The 10,391-nt window shown below is 49.6% G+C and overlaps 1 long non-coding RNA gene across 1 annotated transcript; it reads left to right on the top strand.

Annotated features, from left to right (window-relative positions):
* LOC109272055 (uncharacterized) lies at positions 1 to 9,218 on the top strand. Its single transcript, XR_002082236.2, has 4 exons — positions 1 to 392; positions 2,411 to 2,565; positions 3,171 to 3,529; positions 7,582 to 9,218. It is a non-coding gene; the product is annotated as an uncharacterized LOC109272055 (long non-coding RNA).
* The last annotated feature ends 1,173 nt before the right edge of the window (positions 9,219 to 10,391 follow it).

Here is a 10,391-nt window from a genome sequence, read left to right as displayed (position 1 = left end):
TTGTCCTTTGATGATGACAGAGTGAATACCCTTCCCATGGCTCTTTAGGGGTGCTTCTCCCACCCAGGCAGACTGGCATCTTTAAAGTGGTAAGTGTGCACCATTGTAGCTAATGCCTGAGTCAATTTTGCAAATACAGGCTCAATGTTAGCAGGTTCCCTCTTTGCTGCAGATTCCTGGAGTGGACAAAAAAGGAAACACACCATAGCCATCTTAGTGAATTACACAGTGCTGCTTGCCCTGGTGAGGCCGTGATGAGGGATATGGGGAGGGGGCCAGGTATGAACTGTTTTTCCCCAGGAAGATTCTTTTCACTTCCTTTTCAGCCTACTCAAATGTTTCTTTGACTTGAACTGAAGTCACAGCTCAAGATGCACTTTTGACTAGGACACGTGAGTATGCTTTGTCTTATCTGTGTCTCTAGTCCCACCTGAATATTAACAGGGGAGCTCCAGCCCTGAGCCCGGCACTCAGGAAACATTTTATTTTTTTTTTATTTTTTTAACGTTTATTTATTTTTGAGATAGAGAGAGACAGAGCATGAACGGGGGAGGGTCACAGAGAGAGGGAGACACAGAATCTGAAACAGGCTCCAGGCTCTGAGCTGTCAGCACAGAGCCCGACGCGGGGCTCGAACCCATGGACCGTGAGATCATGACCTGAGCCGAAGTCGGACACCCAACCGACCGAGCCACCCAGGCGCCCCAGGAAACATTTTAATTGAACCCATAGGTCTTCATCCACTAACACTAGTTCAACAAACATGTATCAAACCATTCATTCCTTTAACACGTAGTTATTGAACATCCACTAGTTGCTGTGCTGGGCATATGGTGGTGAGCAAGATGGAGGCAGGCCCTGACTTCTTGGAGCTCATGGTTTAAACAGGAAGACAGACCGTGGATGTGTGCTCTGCACTGAGGTTTAGGCTCACCAACCTCTTCTGGGGGTCAGAGAAGCCCGAGGGGTGAAGGGAAGCTAGATTCACAAATTCTCAAAACAATCTCATGAGGTCGATTTATTTTTATTCCCATTGCCGACAAAGAATCGGAGGAGAGCATCACATAGCTACCTAGTGACAGAGCCAGGGCTATGCATGGAGAGGTAGGAAAGCACAGGGAAGAGGCACTTGGCCCAGCCTGTGGGGTCAGGGAAGATGCTCTGGACGAGATGACATCTGAGCTGGGAGCAGAAAGAGGACAAGGAATCAGCCAAATGATGATGGCTGAGGGGATGAAGCGAACACCAGGCAGCAAACACACCAAGACAGGAATGAGTCCAGTGTGTGCCCGGGTTGTGGGGCCAGAGTCAGGGCACAGCAGGGGCTAAGGCTGGGAAGCCCAGGCAAGGAGCTGGAGTCTGTCCTGCAGGCCACGGGGAGCTACCAGAAGGCTCCGGGCAGTTGCGTAGTACAGGCAGATCTATGTTAGAAAAACCCACTCTGGCCTGGCAGTGTGGAGGATGGATTTGAGGAGGACCAGATGGGAAGCAGGGGGACCAATTAGCAGGCTATTGCAGTATTCTAGGAGAGAGATGATGAGGGCCTCTGCTAGGGCAGTGGTGGGTGGATGGACAAAAGGGAGCATGAGAGAAAGAAGTTGGAGGTAAAATTATCAGGACTTGGGACTGCTTGGGCATGGAGCACAAGAGGCCCCCAGGTCAGGCTGTGCCACCTGGCCACACGACCCTACTGATGTAGGGCTGGGGGATGCCATGTGGAACCAGCTGGGGTGCAGAGGCAGCCCTTCCAGGAGGGAGGGCTGGTCACAGTTCTCTCCAGGGGCCCTTTCCAGGCAGGGCTGTTTATACCGGGCTGGAGGAAGCTGTCAGCCGGGGACATTCAAGACCTGTGAGCAATGCAGACCTTCAGAAACAGGCTGGCGTTTCCTCAAAACAAGCTCACAATTCCTCTGGTTGTAGGGGAATGAATTTTCAAAATAGGGCTGAACACATCTCAGCACAGCAGGCCACAGTAGCTAGAGGCCTATAGAATTGCTGACCTCTTGTGAGATAAGAGGAGAAATTAACCCTTGGGTCTCATCCCCTGCCATTCTTCCCTCCACCCCCTTATTGTCCCCAACATGCATGCCCGCGCAGGCGCACACACGCACAGGCGTGCGTGCGCTTTAGCTTCCCTAAACTTCTCACCTCCCCCAGACACACCAGGCCCTTTCACACTCCCTCTTTGCACCTGCTGTTCTCTCTGCCTGCAGAGTCCTTCCTCCTTCCCCACTGGGCAAACTGTGTTCCTCCTTCCAGCCCAATCCAGATGCGGGTCCTCTCTGACTGCCCCAGGCATCCTCACCCCACTTCCCGCTGTCAAATAGCACCTTGTGATTAAGTTGCTCTGAGCTCTTTCTCCACCTCCAAACTCAACTCCTGAGTCGTATTCATCTTGGCTTCCCGGCAGCTGCACAAGGTCTGACCATCTTGCCAGTGTTCAAAAACCGCTTGTGAAATGAATAAGCACAGCCCTGGAGGTAGACGAGACATCTTCCCCAGCCCAGGTCCCAAGTTCCGCATGTTCCTCTCACATCAATGAAGAGGCTCTTCTCTGCCCTCCAGGTACTCGCACGCTCCGTGGGAAATCACACCAGTGCACACATGCACACACATGAGAGGAGAGTAGCAGAGACAGTGCCTCCATTTGCCCTCAGTTCTACGTGAGCTGGTCTGTTATTAGAGCAGGTCTCATAAATCAGCCTTTATTTTTATCCCCATTTTACAGATGAGGGTTCCACCCTTAGGGAGACCATCAGCTTTGGGAGGCACTAAAGATCAGACCTGTCGAACATCAGTGGGGCAAATGAGCTTGCCCAGGCTGACTGCAGCTCGTGGGTCCAGATGAAGTCTCCAGAAAGCAAGGCCTTCGGTCATTTGTCAGGTGGCCTGTGCAGTCTCTCGGGGTTTCTGACGGGCTTCTGGAGCAGGAGGAAACTGACTACCATGACCCAGCTTGTCAGCCTCTGGGAATCTTCTCTGCCTACCTTAGGCTGGGTACCTCCACCTGTCAAAGGTGGTACTCATGGCAGGGAAATAGACAAGGGTCAGGAGGGACTGGAGTTGCCATCATCATCATCACATCATCATCACCACCATGGAATTAGTAACAACTGTAACTGTGCAGAGGCCTTATATGCATTCTTATTTTTTGTTTTCTTATTTTTTAGTCCTTACAGCACTCCTATGAAACAGGTACCATCACCCCCACTTATCAGATGAAAAAAACCAAGGCTCAGAAAAGTTCAACAACTTGCTCAAGATCATTAGCAGAGCTGGGATTTGGAAACAAACAGTAGACCCCAGAGCCCCTACTTTTAAATGCAGCTCTGCCGAGAGATGCAGAAGGCAGGCCAGTGCCCTGTTATCCATGGAGGGACACGGTAGAAAATGAGAGGCCACAGGAAGGCCAGCAGCACCTGCTCATTGCTCTGACTCCCACAGCCCTTCCAGGCCTCTCCAGCTCCAGGCAGGGATGGAAATCTGCTCCTCGACAGGTTAGAGCTCTGAGGAGTCCCAGAAAGCACAGGTGAGTGGGGGAGGGAGTGCAGGTAGATGAGCAGAGGTGTCCCTGCCCCCACCCCCCCGGCCAGCCCCCCAGTCTCACAGTGATGGCCTCTGGATCGCTGCCTCTCTTAGATGCCTGGATCACTGCTGTCGGGAGCCTAATCTCCATTCTGGTGGTTTTGGTTGCTATGGTAATTGAATTCACTTAAAGTTGTCTCCACGCTAGTCTGTCTACCTCTTCCTGCCCGTAGCCTAGAAGGGCACAAGCCCAGGGCTGAGGGCAAGAAAGAGGAGGGCTTGGTGGCCCTGGAAACCAGTGTGCTTTTCCTGATCCAGAGGTCCTCCTCAGAGGTAGAAGAGAGAATCCTGGAGAAATGTTCCTTCCAAGACTCTCTCCATCTTTCTCTTTGCTTCCTGGCTCCGCTCTATAGAAAGACGCTGCAGTTGGGCTGTAAAGGCAGGAACTGGCAACACCAGGCGAGCAGGGACACTCTGAGAGCATCTTCTGTTCCTCAGCATTTTGTTACTCCTTCTACAAATGCCTACTGAGAGCCAGCTGTATCTTAAGCCCTGCTGCTTGTCTCTGGACACAGGGGTCTCTCTGGGGGCAGCTCAGGATCCAGCCCCACTGGAAAGACCCCTACAGCACATCTCTGTGTCTGAGATATCAGGAGACTTGCCAGCCAGGATCGGGATTGTGGAAACTCTCCTTTTCCTCCTTTCTCTGCCAGAGGGAGTGTCATCAGACTGGGCTGAAAGCAGAATGGGACCACCCTAGGCAAGGCCTGAGGGATAACCCATGCTCATTTTCTCCACGATGCTAATGTGCGAGAGATTTTGACATATAAGATAAATGACAAGGATGAAAGCCAATGTCAAAGAGCTGCCTGAGGCGTGTGTGGGAGTGACGGACCCTCCCCCGGACAGCCAGCACTTTGCTTGGGTGATAGGGAGTGACACAAAGAAGGTCACCGAAGATTATGGGTGATTGTATGTGCATAGGGCTCGGTGTTTTGAGTAACAGCTGGGGGAAGCAAGCAAAAGGAGGAGTCATGTAGCTTCAGCTGTGTCCCGGGAATCATGCTCTGTGCTCTGCACTGGGACAACACCGATGACTGAGGCACCGCAGAGACTTTTGAGGAGCTCCCAACCTGGGAAGCATGACAAATGAACACTACAAAGGGTGCATCGTATAAAAGGACAAGAGCAGTGCACACTGGGAGCCCAGAGCTGGGAGGAGAGAGAGGGAGAAGGGCTGTCTGGGAAGACTGCATGCAAGGCAGGCAGGGTACACTGAATTGCATTTTCGAGGCTGAGAAGGAATTCTTGAGACAGAAAGCCCTTCTGTGCAAAGACAAGAGCATGCATGAGCAAACGCACAGAGGTACGAAAATGAGCAGCATGTCTCGTGACGGGAGCACAGGCCAAGCAAGGACAGTGGTAAGAACTCTAGCAGGAAAGGCCTGAGGACAGCAAGCCCAGCTGGGGTTCCATCCTGTAGGCCATGGGGGGCCATCGTGGTAAGAACTGTGGTTTAGCAAAACAACTCTGGAGCAGTGAGAAGGGAGGGTAGAAGTGAGAGGTTGTGGAGGGTTGTGAGGGGCCAAACTAAGGCTGTTGAATTAGCAATGGCGACAGAAACAGCCAAGAAGGGGAGCCCCAGAATCTGTGGGCCCCATGTTTGGCTGGTTGTGCAGGGGGGTGGAAGAGGTGTGCAGGAGGGAGGGCTGACAGCTGAAGAAAATGAAAGAGCCAGAGAAGTCTCTATGCTTTAGAATAGAGCCAGGGCTGGGAATTCAGTGAAATAAGGAACCCAAGTGCAGCCATGTTTCGGATAGGTGGGTAAGGAGTCTGAGAAAGTCAAGGTCAAACGCCTGATAGACAGAAGGAAGCGTATTTCTAGCACCTAGGAGGGAGCTGCCTATTAGAAATGAGCATGTGGGAGTTACCGGCACAGAGGTAACAGCTGACTCTGTGAGCAAAGATGACATTGTCCAGGGAGAAGGCACAGAACAGGGACACAGGAGGAGGCAAACATAGCTCCTTGGTGAATGGTCTGAGGCAGGGTAGTCAGTTTCCTTTGGGAAGGTGGGGAGTGACTGGAGGCCATGGATGGTAGGAGAAGGCAGGTACGCAGCCTATGTGAGCTTCAGGGAAGATGCTACCAAGAGAAAGTTGTGAGAAATTGGTCTAGAGCAGTGGCTTTCAAACCTGGGTGTGCAAGACCCCTTGTCAAAACACGGATGGTGGGGCCTGACCCCCAGAGTTCCTGATCCACTAGGTCTCTAACAAGAGACCTCTAACAAGCCCCACAATGCAAACTGATGCTGCTGGTCTGGGGACTGCCTGAATCTAGGCTGGTCTAGGTTGATAAGTCTTCACTTAAGAAGCTTCAGATATAAATTCCTCCACTCTTTCTCGTGGCCCAAGTTAGACATGAAGACAGAAAGCCAGGCTTCAGTGAAAGAGCAGAGGGGGAGGAAAAAGCGGAGAAGGTAAGGCACCTCCTTGGAAGTAGAGAAGATTCTACTTGGGACACAGGGATGGGGGGTGGGGAGGAGGGAAGCCACGGGGCTGGCAAGAGAAAGGCAGGCCAAAGAAGGTTCAGGATTTGATGACATAAGAGGAGTGTGGCCTGAGGGCCATGACTAGGGGTCACACGAAGGGGACGAAGATGAGTTAGGCAGAGAGAAAGCATAGGATTAGAACCAGCCTCAGGTCCTATTTGGAGTCCCGGCCAAAAGTCCAGTCTCCTTCCCTGAGAGCCTCATACCTCTGCCCATCTGTCCCTTCTAACCGGGAGTCATTGCCAGTCTGGGCCTTCCCCAGCACAACAGAGGCAGCTGCCTTATACCACGGGTCACCTCTCATGGGGGCTGCTCTGAGGACAAGAAGACCTGGTGCTTTTTTCATTTTTTTCCCAAGATCTCAGATCACAGAGTCCAAGACTCTATGCAGAAGATCCTGACCTCAATACTAGACACCCTCCTGGGGCTGACCCACCCTGCCAGGGGAGGCTCAGAACTTGAGTCTTATTTTCTATCAGTGGAGCGAGTCCATAAAGAAAATCCAATTCATCGGTGTCCAAGAGAACATTACCAAGATAGACGAGACACCATGGGCAGTATTTAATTATGAGCAGGCAGAGCAAATAGGAGGGACGCAATAAAAATGTTAATCAGGGAGGAAAAAAAAAAAAAAAAAAAAAAAAACAACCCAGGCTTCATTTTCTTCTAGAACAGACTAAAGCTCATCCTCCCCACTCCACACCCAGACCCCAAATGAGTGCTGCAGACCTGGTTCTGATTGTGGCTTGGTAACAGGGGGGTCTGTTTTAGCTCCAATCCCCAGCCTCTTCCAGCCTCTATCTTTCCAGACTCTCAGTTCCTAGAAGGTCCAGCCCAGAGGGAGGGAGGGAGGCTGGTTTCACTTCAGCCAGGGAGAACTGGCAGGGAACTTGAAAAGTGAAGGAATTTATTACTCAGGGCTCGATTCCATGTTGCAGGGGCACTTTCAGAAGGGACCATCTCTCTTTCAGTAGCACATCCAGAACGGGCATGAGGAGGGAGCAAAGCAGGACAAGGGCCCCCTCAACCAGCCTGAATTCAGTGCACTGGGCTGTGCCTCCGGCCTGGAAGTCAGGTCAACTCAGGGCCACTTTGGGAGACACCGGGGACACTCAGCCAGGCCCAAAGCCTCGTGTTCCCAATTCTATTCAACTTGGCTGAACTTGACCTTGGAGTGTGGTTCAGGATTTTGCAGACCATTCTGTCTCACTCCCCAGTTGGCTGACTCCTCAGGTGGCTGGATCCTTGGTCCTTCCTGGCCAGCTCGCTCAACATCCACAGTGCTGCCAAAGGCAGATGTATTTCTCTCGTTTCCCTTGGTGTCTCTGTTGGGGGGTGGGGGGGTGCAGACTTCATGCTGGTGTCAGGTAAAGCTTGCTTTCTTCGCATCTGTGAGGGTATAGACACAGCCCAGGCCCTTTCCTTATTCTGGCCTCTTCTGTTTACTGGGCTCACCAGCCACCTTGGCTGGTGTCCTTTCAATTTATTGCTCTCTTGTCTCCTTAAGTCTCTTGCAGCCTTGAGCTCTTCCCAGCATTGCCAGGGCAGGAATTGCCCAAGGATTGTCTGGGATGCCATCCTGGATCATCACCCTTCCCCGCAAACCACAGGCCCTCAACTCCTGGCTGCTGCCTCTTCCGGAAAACATACCTGTTAGATAAAACGTGTGTGTGCCAGCTCACTTACCTGCTGTGGGATCTTGCACAAGTTGCTTGATATCTCTGTGCCTCAGTTTCCTCACCTGACAAATGGAGATAACCGCATCGCCTTCCCGGGATGCGTTACAAGAATCCAGTGCAAATGCTTACAAACAGATGAGAAGCATCCCTGCCGCATGAGAAGCTCTCAGGAAGTGTTAGCCATCAGCAGCAGCAGCATTGCTGTGATATTTATTATTGAGGTTGATGATGGTCTTATGTGCCTATATATCCAGGTACTTGGTAGAGTGTCTGGCATGAATAAGCACTCAATAATCATCGACTCGATGAGGGAATGTACTTCGAAGCTAATTTTTTTCCCAAGGTATTACCCTTCCCAGGAAAATTTAAATTTAAACAGAAGATCTGCACGTTGATGACAACGCTTAATGCGTAAGTGGCTAATGGTGTGGTTCCAGATGTGTCTGGGGAAGGGATTTAAAGTCAGTGGTTGTTTTCATATCTAGTCAGTCAGTTAACTCGTAATACAGCTAGCCCTCGTCGGTAGCTCATAGTTATCTTCCCTAAGGTGGAATCTCCCTCCTGATGCCAAAGCAATAAAGCCTTAGAAGCTAGTGTGGGCATAAAGGAGACAAAGAAACACTTCCAGCTGCAGGAACAATATTTCCTGTATCCCCTGGGCTCCACGTCACCACAACTGGCATATGTGCTGAAGCTGTAAAGCCCACATGGGCTTGTTCACTACGAGAAGGAGCATGAGTCCTGCCCGCCAGCTGACCACAGACCCTGGCATGACGGGGCTCTCAGACTCCAGTCCTAGACTCTCCTGGGAGAGCCTTACCCCTTCTCCACCTCGCCAGAGAACTCTGGTAATGAAGAGTAGAAGTATTTTATCTAAATGTTCCTGGACAGCTATGCTGTGAATCTGCTCCAGGATCTTGGTTGGAAAACGGCTAGCCATTTCAAGTTCAGAGGCGAGGGGTGGCCACGGGCCTGGGGGCTGCAAGAGTCTCCCCATGGTATCTCATCCTACAGCTGAAACTACCTTTATAGACATTCTCACATATGCTTCCCTCAACAGAAGAGTGAGTGGGTTGGTACCTTCATTCCTTTTTCTTTCTTTTAGAGTTCTTTTAAAAGATTTATTTTTACATTGTTCAAAATTCCAATGGTCCTAAAGTCTATACAGCGGGAGACCCCTCTTCTCCGTCCATAGCCATCCCCATCTTCTTTGGTGCAGACAAAAATCACTGGTTCCCTGAGAAATGTTCTAGGGATATTTTATGCATATACAAGCAAGTATATATAGTCTTTCCCTCCTTTTCACAAATGGAAAGCTTGCTTTACACACTGTTATGCACCTTGCATTTTCTCACTCCAGAATATATTTTGGAGATTATTCGATATCAGTATGTACAGACCTACATCATTCCTTTTGTGGCTACATGATATCCTGTTATATAAATTAGCTTATTTAACAAGCCCATTTAAGTCTTTCCACTCTTTAACTTTTATGAATAATGCTGTAGTGAATAACCTGTAAGTATATCTGCAGGATGTATGCAAGAATATCTGAACATTGGAGCACCTGGGTGGCTCAGTCAGTTAAGTGTCCAACTTTGGCTCAGGCCATAATCCTGTGGTCTGTGAGTTCAAGCCCCGTGTCAGGCTCTGTGCTGACAGCTCAGAGCCCGAAGCCTGCTTTGTATTCTGTGTCTCCCTCTTTCTCTGCCCCTCCCCTGCTCATGCTCTCTCTCTCTCTTTCTCTCTCAAAAAATAAACATTGAAATAAAATAAAATAAAAAGAGTATCTGAAAATAAATTTCTAAAAGTGAAATTGTTTGGTCAAAGGCTTTATCCATTGGTAAATTTGATAGTTATTGACGAGTTGCCTTCCATAGATACCCCATTTTTTTAGAGATGACAAAAGTGAGGCTTAAAGGCAGTAAGTGACTTGACTAAAATAGTATAGATTGTAAATAATGGAACTGGATGAAAACTAAGGTTTTTGTTTTTGTTTTTTTTTTTGTTCTCAGTCCAAGACCTTCTGGGCCCATGGGCCCAAAGAAATCAGGAACATCTAAGAAACATCACTGACTCCTAAACTATAATAAAATCTCCAGCTTCACATATTAAACATGAAATACTATGGATTCAACTTTGAAAAAGTAGGAGCACGTATCCTCAGGGAACCTAGCCTAGAAGGAGACAGACAAGTGAGGAAGTATTTTGGTGTGGCATACAGGAGAAGGACGAGATACAAGGAGATAAAATGAGAACATGGGAAGGGCCTTTGATCAGTTTGGGCTTCCTGGAAGAGGAGGCATTGAAGGTGACATTAGCTAACCTAAAAAATTTCTTCTGTAACGTCAGTTATGACTTCCTTCTTCTTCAACCCTCATTCTTTCCCATCCCAAACCTCTTATCAAAGTCAGTGGTAAGTAGCAAAATGGATTGCTTTGTGAAAGCGTGGTATAGTTGGGATAATAGTAAAGACTACCTACATATACTGAATTCCCACCGTGTGCCAGACTGTGCTTTCTGGCTTAGCATTAACTAGCCATGTGACCTAGAGCAGGTAACATTCCCCATGTGTGCATTGGTGCCCGCATCGCTAAATTAAAACAGGCCATCAGATGACCCATAGCTCCCCACCATT

This window comes from Panthera pardus, unplaced genomic scaffold (assembly GCF_024362965.1).
Source record: "Panthera pardus isolate Hobbes unplaced genomic scaffold, ASM2436296v1 HiC_scaffold_11, whole genome shotgun sequence".
NCBI lineage: Eukaryota > Metazoa > Chordata > Mammalia > Carnivora > Felidae > Panthera > Panthera pardus.
Note: the sequence above shows the minus strand (reverse complement) of the source record. Positions and strands in the feature narration are given on the sequence as shown.